This window comes from Carassius auratus, unplaced genomic scaffold (assembly GCF_003368295.1).
Source record: "Carassius auratus strain Wakin unplaced genomic scaffold, ASM336829v1 scaf_tig00217182, whole genome shotgun sequence".
Taxonomy (NCBI): Eukaryota; Metazoa; Chordata; class Actinopteri; order Cypriniformes; family Cyprinidae; genus Carassius; species Carassius auratus.
This window is the reverse complement of record NW_020528930.1, coordinates 29,742-45,245: the sequence shown is the minus strand read 5'-3', so window position 1 is coordinate 45,245 and position 15,504 is coordinate 29,742. Positions and strand designations below refer to the sequence as shown.

At 37.4% G+C, this 15,504-nt stretch overlaps 1 pseudogene; it reads right to left on the bottom strand.

Moving 5' to 3' along the window:
• Positions 1-1,115: 1,115 nt before the first annotated feature.
• The window catches only part of LOC113100112 (2-oxoglutarate receptor 1-like), a 28,522-nt pseudogene continuing 14,133 nt past the window's right edge, over positions 1,116-15,504 (bottom strand).

Sequence of the window (15,504 nt, the reverse complement as noted above, 5' to 3'; positions counted from 1 at the left end):
TTGCACATAAAGCCGCCTCATTCCAGTAACATATGCAGTCGGCAGAATTCTGAACTGGATAGATTAATCCATAACTGAACATCTGCCCTGACACAGTTGCGCCAACTGGGAGGCTGCCTCATTACCCTGAGCAGAGCAGTCAAATAGCTTGAAAATCTCAGCTTTGAAGTCCTTGAATGTGGCACATAATGGGGAACAAGAGTCCCACACAGCCGTTGCCCAGTCCTGGTCCTTTCCTTTCAGGAAAGACGGAGAATGGCCAAAAGTAGCAGATGATCTGCTGGCTAAAGCTTTCCGCTGGAGCTCTTGTATCTGGACATTGAGATCTGCATCTCAACCTCCCTTGAAATGGTAGTTAACTTACTGGAATGCTGTCCCAGAAGAATGCCTTGTTGACTTACTGCAACACTGACTTGGTCTTCACCTGCTGAATCCATCACTGGTCACGCCGTTCTGTCAGAGAAAACATAGATACAGTTGCAGGTAACAGAAAAAGTTTATTACACTCTCAATGAGCAAATAGGGAAAAATAACTGGAACACAAAATAGTGGAAGTCGAAATCAAAGTCCACAGGACCTAAACAGAGTCTCTCAGCTGGGATCAAACTTAGGCACACAGACACAGACAGCAGACATCAGGGAAGCAAATTCACTTGTGACTTTTAAATCTCTTCTTAAAACATTATATTTTAGGATTGTTTTTAATTAATATTTATTTGATTTTCACATGGTATGTTTCCTTTAAAGTATGCTGTTTTCTCTGTTGTTATGATTGATTGATTTGAGAAAGCAACTTTTAAAGGCGTTATACTGTATCAAATAAATGTATTATTATTTTTATTATACTAGGATGCCTTGAGGGTGAGTAATCATGTGCTAATTTTGAGTTTTCATTAGAAATCAAAACACTACTATGTAGATCATCTGATTGTGAATGTGACAAGATACTTAAGAGACTTAAGATAAATACACACCTTATTTGAATCTCAATAGGTACATTGACTAAAATAGCACTATGTGTCAATTGTGGAATGCAGATATTATTCAAACTACTTTAGTTTCAATGTTTTTATCTGTTTTGAATGTACAGTACATAGCAAAACTAAATGCAAATGTAATTTTAGTCACTTTTATTGCTGTCAATCTTGTATGACAAAGGAACATAATACCATCATCAAGTTAAGACTGGCACAAACACAGAGACCATTACATGTACAACAGCAATGCAATTGAGCACATGGAACATGCCTTTGCATATTTGTTTGTTTACATTAAGCCTATTTATTTTAGACCAATTGTTGGTTCTGAAATGAAAGTGAAAGAGAAAGTGCACATTTGTGACCCTGGAGCATAAAAGCAGTCATAGGCAGCACAGGTTTATTTGTAGCAATAGCCAACAATAGATCATCGTTTACTGTACATTTCAAACACCAGTGTTAGTCTCAGCTGCTTTGATCATTTGAGATGTTGGTCGTGGGTTTGTTGATCACTGACATGAGCCGATCAAATCTGAACATTTCCATGAAGGCCTGCTTGAAACAATCCCCTGATAACGTATAGAGTGGCAGGTTGATAATGATGTTGACTGCAGCGATCGGCCTCGAGATGATATAGGCGGCGTGAGCCCAGCGGTACAGCATGCAGTTGGTTTCCGGAGTGAGTTTTGTGTAGATCCTCCAAGCTCGTAGTGCATGAAAAGGGAAAAAGCACACAATGAAGCACGTCAAAATCAACACGATGAGCCGCCTCGCTCTAACCCGTTTGCTGGTTTCCTTATGGGGACCCTTCCTGAGCTCCTTAATGATGCGCCAATAGCAAAGACAGACCACGACTAGAGGAACCAGATATCCAAGCACGGTCAGCACCCAACTGTAAGGCCACATGAATTTTGGGTTGTTGCTCGCAAGATCCAAGCAGTAGGTTTTGTTGTTCTTCTCCTTCATATCAAATTTGTTAAAAGTCGGACTTATTTCTGCGACCGCCACAGTCCAGCCCAGGATGCATGCCAGCGTTCCCCAGCGCTTCTTCTTGATGCTGTGTGCATGCATTGGATGCACGATTGCCACGTAGCGAAAGATGGCCAGACAGGTGAGGAAGAGGATGCTGCCGTAGAGGTTGAAGTGGAAGATGAAGTGCGTGAAGCGACACATAGTGATGCCCAGCGTCCACGAGTCGTTTTGGCTGTAGAAGTAGGTCAGAAAGGGCAAGGGGATCATGAAGAGGAGGTCGGTGACGACAAGGTTCACCATGATGATGGTGCTGCTCTTCCAGGGACGGACTTTAACAACATAGACCAGCAAAGCGGTGATGTTGCCCACCCACCTACGATGAAGATCGCGCCGTAAAACACGGGCAGGTAGTATCGCTTCATCAGATCGTCCACATCAGTGCAGTTGTCAATCGATTTGTTACTCGGGCCATAGTAAATGTTGCTCATGGTTGTTCCTGCAGCAGGAATAAAGAAAAAAATTGTTAGAAAGCTTGCATGTAACATTTGTCTTACTGATAATTCCAGGAAATTCAGGCATGACTAGGTTCGATTTGTTAGACCTGATTTCACAATAACCTTATTTATTCAAACATAGTAGTCTGCATGCCATCTCTTTTAATCTGTGAATTGTGAATTCCAATATGGATCTAATCCAATTCAAAGGTGCTGTAGGAAACTTTTGTAAAAAAATTTTTTACATATTTATTAAACCTGTCATTATGTCCTGACAGTAGATATGAGACAGATAATCTGTGAAAAAATCATGCTCCTCTGGCTCCTCCCAGTGTCCTATTGCAATTTGCAGAAACTCCATCGCTCCCGGTTAAGAATCAACCAATCAGAGCTGGGGTCCGTAACTTTGTTTGTCTTCAAAAATGCTGAAAAATGATATAATAAGTGAGTACACCATGAATCCATTTTCCAAACGTGTTTTTGGCTTGTCCTGAATCACTAGGGTGCACCTATAATAAGTGTTTATATTCAGACTATTTTAGATTGCTCCGGGGTACGCGGCGGAGCAACCCAGTACCTTTGTGATTTTTCATAGACATAAACAGAGAGAAGTAGTTCCGGCTACGATGTTCTTCCGCAAGACGCAAGCAGTTCTGTTTATTAACCGCTAGAGCGTCAAAAGTCCCTTCCGCAGCTTTCAACTCAAATTGTGAAACTCGTGTATTAAATAAATTCAGTGCACACAGACTGAAGTAGTTTAAGTTTATGGCTCTTTTAATTGTGATATTTTCTAGTGAATTATTGGCCTTCTGGAAAGTATATTCTTTACTGTACATGTATTCAATACTTGGTAGCCCACATTTAACAAAAACCCACCATTCAACTAATTAGAATTATGGTTACATGCTAATTCAGCTCAGTTTGGTTCACTAGGAAAAACAATCATGGGGAAGACTTGCTGATCTGACAGTTGTCCACAAGATATCATTGACATCCTTCACAAGGAGGGTAAGTCCACAAACATTCATCACCAAAGAAGCTGGCTGTTTACAGAGTGCTGTATCTAAGCATGTTAACAAGAAAGTTGAGTGGAAGCAAAAAGATGCACAACCAACCGAGATAACTGCCAGCCTTATGAGGATTGTCAAGCAAAATCGGTTCAAGAATTTGAGTGAACTTCCTGAGGAATGGACTGAGGCTGGGGTCAAGGCATTGAGATGTGTCAAGGAATTTGGTTACAGTTGTCGTATTCCTCTTGTTAAGCCACTCCTGAACCACAGACAACGTCAGAGGCGTCTTACCTGGGCTAAGGAGAAGAAGAACTGGACCGTTTCCCAGTGGCCCAAAGTCCTCTTTTCAGATTAGAGCAAGTTTTTACTTAATTTGGAAATCAAGGTCCTAAAGTCTGGAGGAAGGGTTAAATAACCATGGTGTTGGTGTGCTTGACTGGCCAGCAACTCACCAGACCTGAACCCCATAGAGAATCTATGAGGTATTGTCAAGAGGAGAATGATACACAACAGACCAAAAAATGCAGATGAGCTGAAGGCCACTGTGAAAGAACCTGGGCTTCCAGACACCTCAGCAGTGCCACAAACTGATCACCCTCCATGCCACGCTGAATTGAGGCAGTAATTAAGCAAAGAGGTATGTATTGAGTACATGTACAGTAAATGAACATACTTTCCAGAAAGCCAACAATTACTAAAAATCACACAATTAATCATGGCCGCGGGAAGTGGGGGTGCTGGGGGTGCTGCAGCACCCCTAGTGACGAGAGGGAGATTAAAAAAAATGTAGGCCTATTAAAATATTTTGCACAATTTATAAATTCCTTATTCCTTAAATTCCTATTACATATATATTGGATTTTAATTTCATATTTTGAGGCCTAATCAACACAGGTTCGGAAGTTACGTTGTCAACGTCAGGCAGGCAGGTTTGGTCCCGAGTAACGAGGTTTCCCGCTCGTTCCATGCAGAATACATCCATCTTTGGCAGCAGCTGACTAGTAAATTTACATAATTTTCGCTGATGCATACCAACACAGACATTCTGAACTCCTGGACATTCGTCCCCTCATGAGAGACTTTATGTCCACGACCCCAGAGCGCACCTCGACATTTGGACACCTGTAACCAGGGCACCCCGCCTGCATGTAGCTCAGGTAAGAGCATGGTGCTGCCGCGCTTGTAACATTTATTTTTTGGCAACAAGTGTGGGATCAGCTTTGACTGGCCAAGCAATTGTATAGTACACTATAGTATTTTTGTAAGGTGGTGGGATGGAGATGGAGAGTATTATTTCGTTCGGTGTGTTTCTTTGCGTAATGGTTGTGGAGAACTGTTTAATAAAGTTTAATAGTCGGAGATTATTTCCTTGTGGTTTGTGTAAAAGGGTTGGAGATGGAGACAGAAAACTTTATACTGTGCGTGTGTTCTTTGCATAATGGATGTGGAGAACTGTTCAATAAACAAATTACTTAAATATTCAGAGATTATTTCCTTGTGTGTGCGTAAAAAGATTTTGGAGTTAATAGAGTTGCGTGTGACATAAAAGTGCACGTGACTCAAGCCAGCTGACCAAATCGATTGCATTGTTTTAGCGTTATTGTGAAGTTTGATTAATATTATATTTTGATGTAATATTATTTGTTGTATCTAAATTAGTTGCATGTATGTTATAGGTAGGTTTTCTTTCGATTATTAAACTATTATTTCTGCTTCTGCTTCCGATTAATAGCGCATTGCGCATATCTGAGAACTGATGTCTGTGTGTTTCAGACCCTGGCTGGCTGTGCACTGAAGTGTATATGACAAAGTAGTAAATCTCAATGTATTTATTTTTACAATTTATTTTAAATAGGCTCATAGGTTTTTTGTAAAAAAAAAAGAAAAAAATTCACAGCACCCCCTGTTCAAAATTACTTCCCGCGGCCCTGCAATTAATAGAAACAAGATTTAAACTACTTCAGTCTGTGTGCATTGAATCTATTTAATACACGAGTTTCACAATTTGAGTTGAATTACTCAAGTAAATGAATTTTCCACGACATTCTAATTTATTGAGATGCACCTTTATATAAATATATGTATATTTAATGTTGTTTCAAATTAAAGTGTTTGTGCTGCCTTGAAATATTACCTTTACACACATTCAAATGTGAACTAATTTCATCAGTGCGGCGCTGATCAGTTACAACAGCGCATCGCGAACATTACTCTTCTTCTAATAACATCTTATGGTGGATGGCAAACCAACTTTTGTTGCATTTACCGCCACCTACTGGACTGGAGTCTGAAGCACTAATTGACCAGTCAGCACTGCGTGAACACTTTAATACCGTGCTGTTTCATCCTACTTTTGGTGTGTTTGGCTTCCCATATTAATGTAGTGCTCGCGCTTAGATATTAAACGACTGATTATGATCAGGATCTGTGTGCACCAATACTACCGCTTCTAAACTATAATTTCCATAGATTTAGCACAGCTGCCAGTCTTCTCGTGAAAACAATAGCAAACATTTAGACACGATAACGCACAGTATGCTTTTTCTTGTTTAGAAAAATTAATATGAATGCTTTTTTGTTTGCAGATTGGCTGCAGTTGGTTTTAATTATAAATGTTAAGATTCAACTCTTGAAAATATATCCTAATTTATATTTGCGTGCCTTTTTTGCCACTTGGGAACTAATTATAATGATATTTCAAGTCCAGTCAATTAAAATATGTCATGCATGTGTCATGAGATGTGGGATTCAATTATTAGTTGTGTAATATTGTGGGTTGTTATATTTGGGTTAAAAATGTTTTCTTAAAGTAGGCCTAGGTTATATATTACAAATAAAATATAGCCTACAATATACACCTACATCAATAATAATAATAATAATAATAATAATAATAATAATAATAATAATAAAAGGTCAGTAAGATTTTTTAATGGTTTTGAAACAAATCTGCTCTGTTTAGTAAAGTTGTATTTATTTATGTTTGATTTGAGTGAACCACAGATCTGTCAAACTAGCTAATGATGTATAATGTGTGAGTTGATAAAATGCAGTTATATTATGGGCAGTTGTCATTAATTGTGCTTGTGATGGAGTGGTAGTGGAGTGCTCTCTGAGCGACTAAAAGCACTACAATGCTCTGACTTTCTAAAAATCCACTCCTCGTTCTAGTCAAAAATCACGCCGCTCCACTCCACATCTTATTTTCAAATGATTTCAGTGTCATTTGATTTTTTCATCAATTCAATGGTTCATTGAATTGAAGTAATTTCTTCAAAAAAAGTAATGACCCCATACATTTGAATGCTACTGTAAATATAACAACAGTTCTTATTATAAACACAAAATGAAGTGAACACATGGGAAAATGGGCGGGATTTACAGCTACTGCCTGACAGGTGTGATCTCATTGTTATGATACTTGACTATGGGAAAGTGTGTCACTGGTAAATTCCTTTGCTGTCAATGCTGTATTAACATGATACACCTATGAACACCTGTTTGGAGATGTTTTATCACTCATCCAAGACCGCACTAATTCTTGTGCCATGTGTCATCTGGGTTTACATGACAGTTTTAATAAAATGATCATGTGCGGGAGGCAGCGGTGCAAATATCAGCTTTACAAACACTGTGCTAAGAGAAATAAATAATGCATAATTTTAACTTGAATTCTATCCACCCTGAACAGAATCTCAACTAACAAAAAAATAAGATTGTGAAAACATTTTTTTTTTTCTTCTGAATGTCCTCCTGAACGTTCAGAACAGGCCAAGCACTCCACTGGCAAATTTAGGGAGCTAAGCATGGCATGGAGGACCACACCAAATGCAACAGTGAGCATTTACAGCAATTTTAGGATGATTGCATTTGAAATGGCTGAAAAATGCAACCACTAGTAATATGATTAAAAGGCTTATCACTTTTGACCAACAGGTGGTGTTGTAATCAAATCATTTTGGCATGTTCTGTGAGAGATGACAATGGCACACACAAAGCTTGGTGTCAATATGCAAAAGCATTTCAGCGATACAGGCTGAAGTGTCATTATGGCAAGATGCCTCAAATTCGTCGCTGTGCTGACAAATTGCTGACACGGGAAAATTGGATATCATTCGACTCAACATGACTCACTGAATTTAAAGAGACCAGTTGTGTGATTTTTGGCCAAACCATTCAGAAGTTATAAGCAAAAATATGAATTTTTTCGTCTCCTGACCACTAGGTAGCGCTGCATCGAAATACTGCAGGTAGTCTCAGTTCATGGTTATAACATACACCAAGTTTGGTCTCAATATACCAAACCGTTGCTGAGATATAGCCTCACATGCTTTTTTGCGTGCTATTCGTCAAATTCGTTCCCGTGTCATTCGAGAATGGTTGGACGAATCAACATAAATTCCATAACTTTTTGCCAGCATTGTCTGAAGATGATCTGAGCCAATTTCTGTGAAAATCGGACTAACCGTCTAGGCAGAGTTCAAAAAGTAGGTCTTTTGAAAAATTTAAAATAGCGTTTTTGTTTTTAGGGTTAATTCAAGGATTCAGAGGGAAAAAAATCATTTTCTGGCTCATGCTTCAAAAGTTATTAGCATAAAAATATTGACATTTTGGACAAGTGGTGGACAAGTTGGAGTTAGAGAATTCAAATTTCCTATAGTTAATGTTGGGACTGCCCTCTATCAGAATGTCAAACCAATCGGTTCTATGGGCTGCCATAGACTTGCGGCAGAAGAAGAAGAAGAATAACGCCAATGCGAAAATTAAGGGAATGTTTTATTTCATAATGTTGCACTTTTAAATGTTTTCGGAATGTTCTGATTCTGTTATACTGTATATGCAAACAACCAGACAAATTTAAATGAACATTTGTTCATAACTTTGAAAGAACCTTGCCGGAACATTCCCTCTCAGCTATATGCCAGATCAGACCTAGTGAATTCTTAATAGTAAACTTAAAATGATACAGCACAGGTACACATATATTATTTGTATAGGTTTTTTGAAGGGTGCATCCTAATTTTCCCCTTTTTTTTATATGAAATGGAGCTAGCAATATCAAGATCATGGGTTGGATTACCTCAGAATGGTTCAGGAAATTATTATTAATAAAAGTTATGGAAAATGTCCAACTTAAATGTTTCAGGAAAGAAAAGAATGGTTTTCATAGAACAGGAATGAATAAATGATTTATAAAGCTATGATTTTGAGATCACAGAACTTTGAACCAACATTCTATTAACATTGTAAGAACATTTGTTTATTCATTTGAGAGAAGAACACTGATATATCATGACATTAATTGTAAACAATATGTTCTATATTGCAGATATAGTAGACCTACTGTATTTAATTGTTGCTGGCATGCTAATAATGTTAGTATATAGTATAGTCATTAGTGTTTTGATATAATAAGACATATTTTGGCTGTTTTGCCTGTGATAAATGAGCAATTTCATGTTTTGAGTGTGATGCATTTAGCTAACTGCGAACACTGGGTGATAAAGATGTTAAATAGCGACATGAAGTGAGAGATTGTTACTGTTACTGTAGTAGACAAGCGTTTGTTAACCTCTAGTGGTTGATGATGGAACTGCAGGTCAATAGTGAGAGAAAAGCTAATGCTGGTCAATCTCAAGTTCACACAGCCAGATATACATGTCTTCATTCATTTTCAACATATCGTGCGTGTGTGTGTGTGTGTGTGTGTGTGTGTGCGCGTGTGCGCGTGTGTGTGTGTGTGTGTGTGTGTGTGTGTGTGTGTGTGTGTGTGTGTGTGTGTGTGTGTGTGTGTGTGTGTGTTTCAAACTAAACCAACTTATTTGTTATGATTTTCTAATTAATGCAGTGACATTTTGGGACTTTTAAAAATAGAATGTTCTGTCCAAATACATTTTGGGGCAACTCTGTATAATCTGTTTTTTTTTTTTTTTTTTTTATACAGAAGGAGTCATTAAATTATTTGTCATTAAAATCATTATTATTCTTCATTAACTGAAAGGTTAGAACATGACTTGAAATTTCAGAGGTCCTTAAGTAAATAATTTAGATCACAGAGGATCAGCTAGAAAAGATTAGGAACCCCTGCGGTTAAGAAATCATTAAAGAGTTTAAAAGAGACTGCTTTATATCTTAGGAGAACGTGCTCTAGTTTAACCACTAGAGGGAGGAATACTCACACTTAAATTAAGAATTTAAAAGTAGGTAGGTAGATAGATAGATAGATAGATAGATAGATAGATAGATAGATAGATAGATAGATAGATAGATAGATAGATAGATAGATAGATAGATAGATAGATAGATAGATAGATAGATAGATTGTTTGAATATTTAATTTTAATGTGTTTTAATGCATGCTTAAATGAAAAGAAACAAATTTTATTTTACCTATTTTTTTCATGTATTGTTATTTGATCTGAAGTAACAAACTAAAAAATAATTAAAAACAGCTATACAAATGTAAAATAAAAAATTCATAAATAAAATTAAAATGAGAACAGAAAAAAAAACGGATTCAAAATATTACCAAAAATCTTAATGCTACTGCAATAGTGCTGTTTTAATCTGATTCATTGTTTCAAAACACTGGAGATCCAACATGTAAAATTTAACTTATTATGCAACAGGAAGCAAAACAACTGACAGAAAGAAAACTGACTAGTCACATTAAAACTTAAAAGAATTATTAAAAAATTCAAGCCTTGCATTAAAAATTTCAAATGCCCGTTTATTTTATGCATTAATGGATGCATAAAAACCTGTGCTGTATCACACTGAAAAATCGAGCAATCACTGTGGTGATTTGGCCAAGTGAAATCCTCCGAGCATGATAGACTGTGGTTTGACTAAAATAGGATCCGATGGCCTATTTTAGGGGACTAGAAAACGAGAGCACATTGAAAAGCAGGCCAGACTGAAGGGCAGGCCAGGCTTCTGCATCAGAAAGCGCTGGATCTATATGCGGATCCAGCCTCTGATTGTCATGATCTCAGATCAGAATCAGCTTTCAGATGGGCTCAGGAGGGATCCGTCGAGCGCCGAGGGCCACCTGCTTTGATTTTTAGATTTTCACACTTAGACAGAAGGTGGGGACACCATAAGTGACGAAGCTTGCAGTAAACAGCACTTATCTTGGCACGGCAGCGTATCACCGTCTTGCTGTGCCATTACGCCCACAAATAGTGCACAGCTACCTGCTGTCGAACTGGCCTTTTAGTGCCCTGCATCGCACAAACAACCACAAAACGCTCATCTGCACTGGGGGCTGCGGCCTTGTTATGCATTTAGATTCTTAGTAGCACCGACAAAGAATATGTTTGTTACAGGCTGAACGTATAAATCAGCTGGTGTTTATCAGCCCTGAAACATAATCTACGCAAGTATGTGAGCACTAATGCTATAAGAGAGATTTCACACTGAAATGTGTCAGAATGCAATGCAAACGTGTGATTTGTTGCTAGAAATTGTCTGCATGATTGTGTATAAATTCCTGAATGATAAAATATTGGTTTTAATGAAAAACATTACGCCAATGCAAATGTATTTTGTTTTGCACGCACCCCTTTTTCTTGTTGTTTATCTTAAGTTTTCTGGCATGGTGTAATAACAATCTGAAGAGAATCTTACTGATAAAGATTAAAGTTAGTTCAAATATAAAAGGGTTGTACAATGACCAAGTGAGAAAAAAAAAATCAAAAATTGTCATGTTGTTAAATAAATAAAGGAATAGGTCACCCGAAATGCAAATTTGCTGCAAATGTTCTCACCCTCATCCAAGATGTAGATGAGTTTGTTTCTTCATCAGATGTGAAGAAATGTAGCATTGCATCACTTGCTCACCAATGGTTGCTCAATGGGTGCCGTCAGAACGAGAGTCCAGACAGCTGATAAAAACATCACAATAATCCACAAATAATACACACCACTCCAGTCCATCAGTTACCATCTTGAAAAGGCAAAAGATGCATCTTTGTAAGAAACAAACCCATCATTAAGGCGTTTTTAACTAAAACACGAGTCCATAATCCATAATAATGCTTCCTCCGGTGAAAAAGTGTTCTGGTCTGAATCAGGAGAGAAATCTGCACAGATCAAGCACCATTTACAAGCCAAAAACTACTCAAAATATGTGTGGATTTTGATGTGAGAAGCACAACAGGAAGCACAATTATGGATTATGGACTTCATAATTTTAGCTGAAAGCAACAGTTTGCAGTTAAAATCTTCTTAATGATGGAATTGTTTCTAACAAACACAGCTTTTCTCTTCTCAAGATGGTAACTGATGGACTGGAGTGCTGTGTATTATTGTGATGTTTTTATCAGCTGTTTGGACTCTCATTCTGACGGCACCCATTCACTGCAGAGCATCCATTGGTGAGACACTGATGCAAGGCTACATTTCTCCAAATCTGATGAACAGAAACTTCTACATCTTGGATGGGCTGAGAAGGGTGAACACATTTTCACCAAATTAGCATTTTTGTATTCCTTAAAAATTATTACAATTATGAATTTGATATGTGTTACTTTTGAATGGACAGAAATTGTGACAATCGCACAGACACCTGGAACCCTCTCGAGCTGATCGCCACGGTAACATAAAGTGCACTCGTTATATGTCTGCAATGGGACGAATGCAGGGATCATGTGTTCACGTTCAGGTACTTGCATGTGTGGTATAGGAGAATGTAAGTGCACACTTATGTGCGTCTCTCTGGATATCTGTCAGTGTTCATGCGGTATGTGTGTGTGTGTGTGTGTGTGTGTGTGTGTGTGTGTGCCTGATGGGGGATGTAGGTGTTGCGTGGGTTGGCTTGCCATTGGCTTTCCTCCCCATTTCAGTAAGTCTCCTCTCTCTTTTTTTATTCTCACGCCCTCGCTGTTGCCAACCACAGAAAAATCTCTTCTGCTGTTGTTCTAACCATCTCTTCCCACCTAGAGCTGAGCACTCTGCGCCGAGTCTTCTTGTCTTCGTGTTTATATTTCACTCTCGCCGTGTCTCATACAGAATACATTATGCACAAGAGTAATACATTCAATGGAGGGTCTCTCTCTTACACACACACACACGCACACACACACACTCAAACACACACACACACACACACACACACACACATACACACACACACACACGTTTGTTTTTGTGAAAAGTGTGTTCATCCCATAGGCGTAATGGATTTATACTTTACAAACTGTATATTCTATGGCCCTTCACCAACCCTACACCTAACCCTAACCCTCACAGGAAACTTTGTGCATTTTTACTTTCTCAAAAAAACTCATTCTGTATGATTTATAAGTGTTTTGAAAAATGGGGACATGGGTTATGTCCTCATAAGTCACCCTCTCCTTGTAATACCTGTGTCATTATACAGAGTTGTGTCCTGATGTGTCACAAAAACAAGAGCACACACACTCACACACACACACACATTTACAGAATCACACATCATATGAAAGTTTTCCGCCCGGCTCTGGTGCTAGACGTGAGTAAATGTCCCTCTCTGTTTATGTGTGCATGTGTTTGTGTAGACGGAAATCTCAATTAATTCATCTAAATATAAACAATATGAAACAGTTCCCATAGCAATATAATTGAACTAATCAGAACAGACAGTGAGTGATGGTTTAACTAAGTTTACAAATTATGTTTTCTATGATTTAGATCTCAGTGTTGTGTTTGCATGTACTGTATATTAAATATAGCGTGTGATCAATCTATCTGTCTATCTATCTATCTATTTATCTGTCTGTCTATCAGTCTGTAAGGTTAAGTTGTGGCTTAGTGGTTAGAGAGTTTGTCTCCTAACCCTAAGTTTGTGGGTTTGAGTCTCGGGCTGGCAATACCACTACTGAGGTGTCCTTGAGCAAGGCACTGAATACCCAAATAAATGGCTGCCCACTGCTCCGTGCGTGTGTGTGTTCACCATACTTGGCTGTATGTCACTGTCTGACCTCCTTTATTATTAAGTTACCAATGTTTAAAACTAATACAAAAAATTTCAGGTCTCTTAGTAAATTAAGCTTTCTTTTAAAATGCCAAGGAATGATAATTTGCGTTCATACATGTGTTGTGATGCTCTCCTGCAGTGATCTGATGGTGATCATTGGGTCTGCAGTAGCTGCATTAATATTTCACCCTGAAGGAGTCTGAAGACACTGTAGTGAGCTGCACTGGCCAGACATTACAGCTTTTCTCAGTCGCTTCGATGCATTTTTTCAAATCAGAAATGAGATTCTCAGAACTACTCGTACAACCTCCACATCATCTAGTCATCTGTACACATCATAAAACCAGTTCCCCATTCTTTTGAACAAGTTGCACATTTATCTGCGGTTTACTACACTATCAGTTGCTAAATACTTGGTGCTCAAAATGTATACTGTATATAGTTTTCTGTGCAATAGTCTTACCCCTCTAAACATCTAGCATTAGTTCTGATAAATAGTAATAGTAGTAAGTAGTACTTTCCGATTTTTAGTTTATAAGAAGTAATAGCACACTTGAATAAACTTATTTCCGTAAGGGTATGCTTTCCAACTAAAGATTCATGAGATAAACCTTTGAGCTATTTCAGAGAAATGGTTTATCATTGGTTTTTACCATTTATCTTTGATCTACATTCTCTTCATTAGTCAAGATTCACTTGCACAATTCATGCCAAATTTACACAAAGACCTAATGTTCCAAAGATTAAATATAGTGTAAAGCCTCTACTTCTGCAACAACAGCAGCTCTAAAAGTAATGAAACAATATCTCTATATAAAATATCGTAACAACTGAGATAAGCATTTTTAAGTAAGAGATCACTCAAATATTTAGAAATAACTGATTCCAGTCTCAGTTGGAGGAATAGTCAGGTGTTGATGCTCTTTACATTACATCAACATAGAATAAAATACCTCTTTGAATTGGGTTTGTGGATGCAGAACAATACAAAGAATCAGAGAGAGAGAAAATAATGCATGGGAGAGGAAGAGGAGTTGGATCAGAAGAAGATAGGTAAGAGAGAAGAAGAGGTAAAGAAGGGTGTAAGAATGTGTGCTGGACTGTTTGTTTGTTTGTTTGTTTGTTTGTTTTCGCCTCTTCACGTGTGGAACCTATGAAAGCTTATTTCTGCCATGGAATATTATTGTGTAATTGTGACTTTGATTCATCTCACAGTTCTGACTTTTGACTTTTCTTTTAACTTTTCTGATAAAGTCTGAATTGCAAGATGTAAAATGTAAAATGGGTTTCACTTGAAGGTAACTAAATTACAAAAAACAATGGATTTTTTTTTAAACAATTAACAATTCTTATATTGCCTATGCAAGTAGAACTGAAACATGTATGTCAAACATGTAGAAGAAAGTAATGCAGTTTTTGTAAAGTCATCAACTGTTAGTATTTTGACAGTTACTGTTCTATGATTGACTGTATGTATGTATGGATAGAAAAGCAGTGCTGATATTTTGTCTAAATTACTCAATTTTGGATTGTGTTTGCTGTGTTTTGATAGAGTTAGTATATGTAGAAAAAAACGTATTCAGCATTTTGAAATGTGGAGTTTGTATTTATTAAACAAAATGTGGTTTTGGCCAAAGTTGTGTTGCTGTATGAAGCGTTTATAAAAAGTACTTTACGTATTGGTAAACGCTTGTAAATATATTTGCGCTATACTCCTAGAATCTGTGTTTTCATTATTATACAGTAGAGGGCGCTATTACACATCTTCTGCACAGAATGTCCGATTAAACACAAGTGAAGAAGATAAAAAAACATGTCAATGGATGAAGAGGTGATAATTACAGTCGAGCTTTGGGGTGTTGACCGACTCCATCTACATTTTGATTATCATTCTGAATCCAATTTATAGTCTTTTTTCAGCTTTTTGTTCAAAATGTTATTTCTTTATTTTTTATTAAACTTGCCAATATTAAAGTGTTTTAAAAAAAGAATGCATGAAGCTAGAATAAAATGTTTTTGTTTACAAGCAGATTCCTGTTCTTTCTTTGGATGTTTTGTATGTTCAGATATTCACATAACAAAATATATACAGA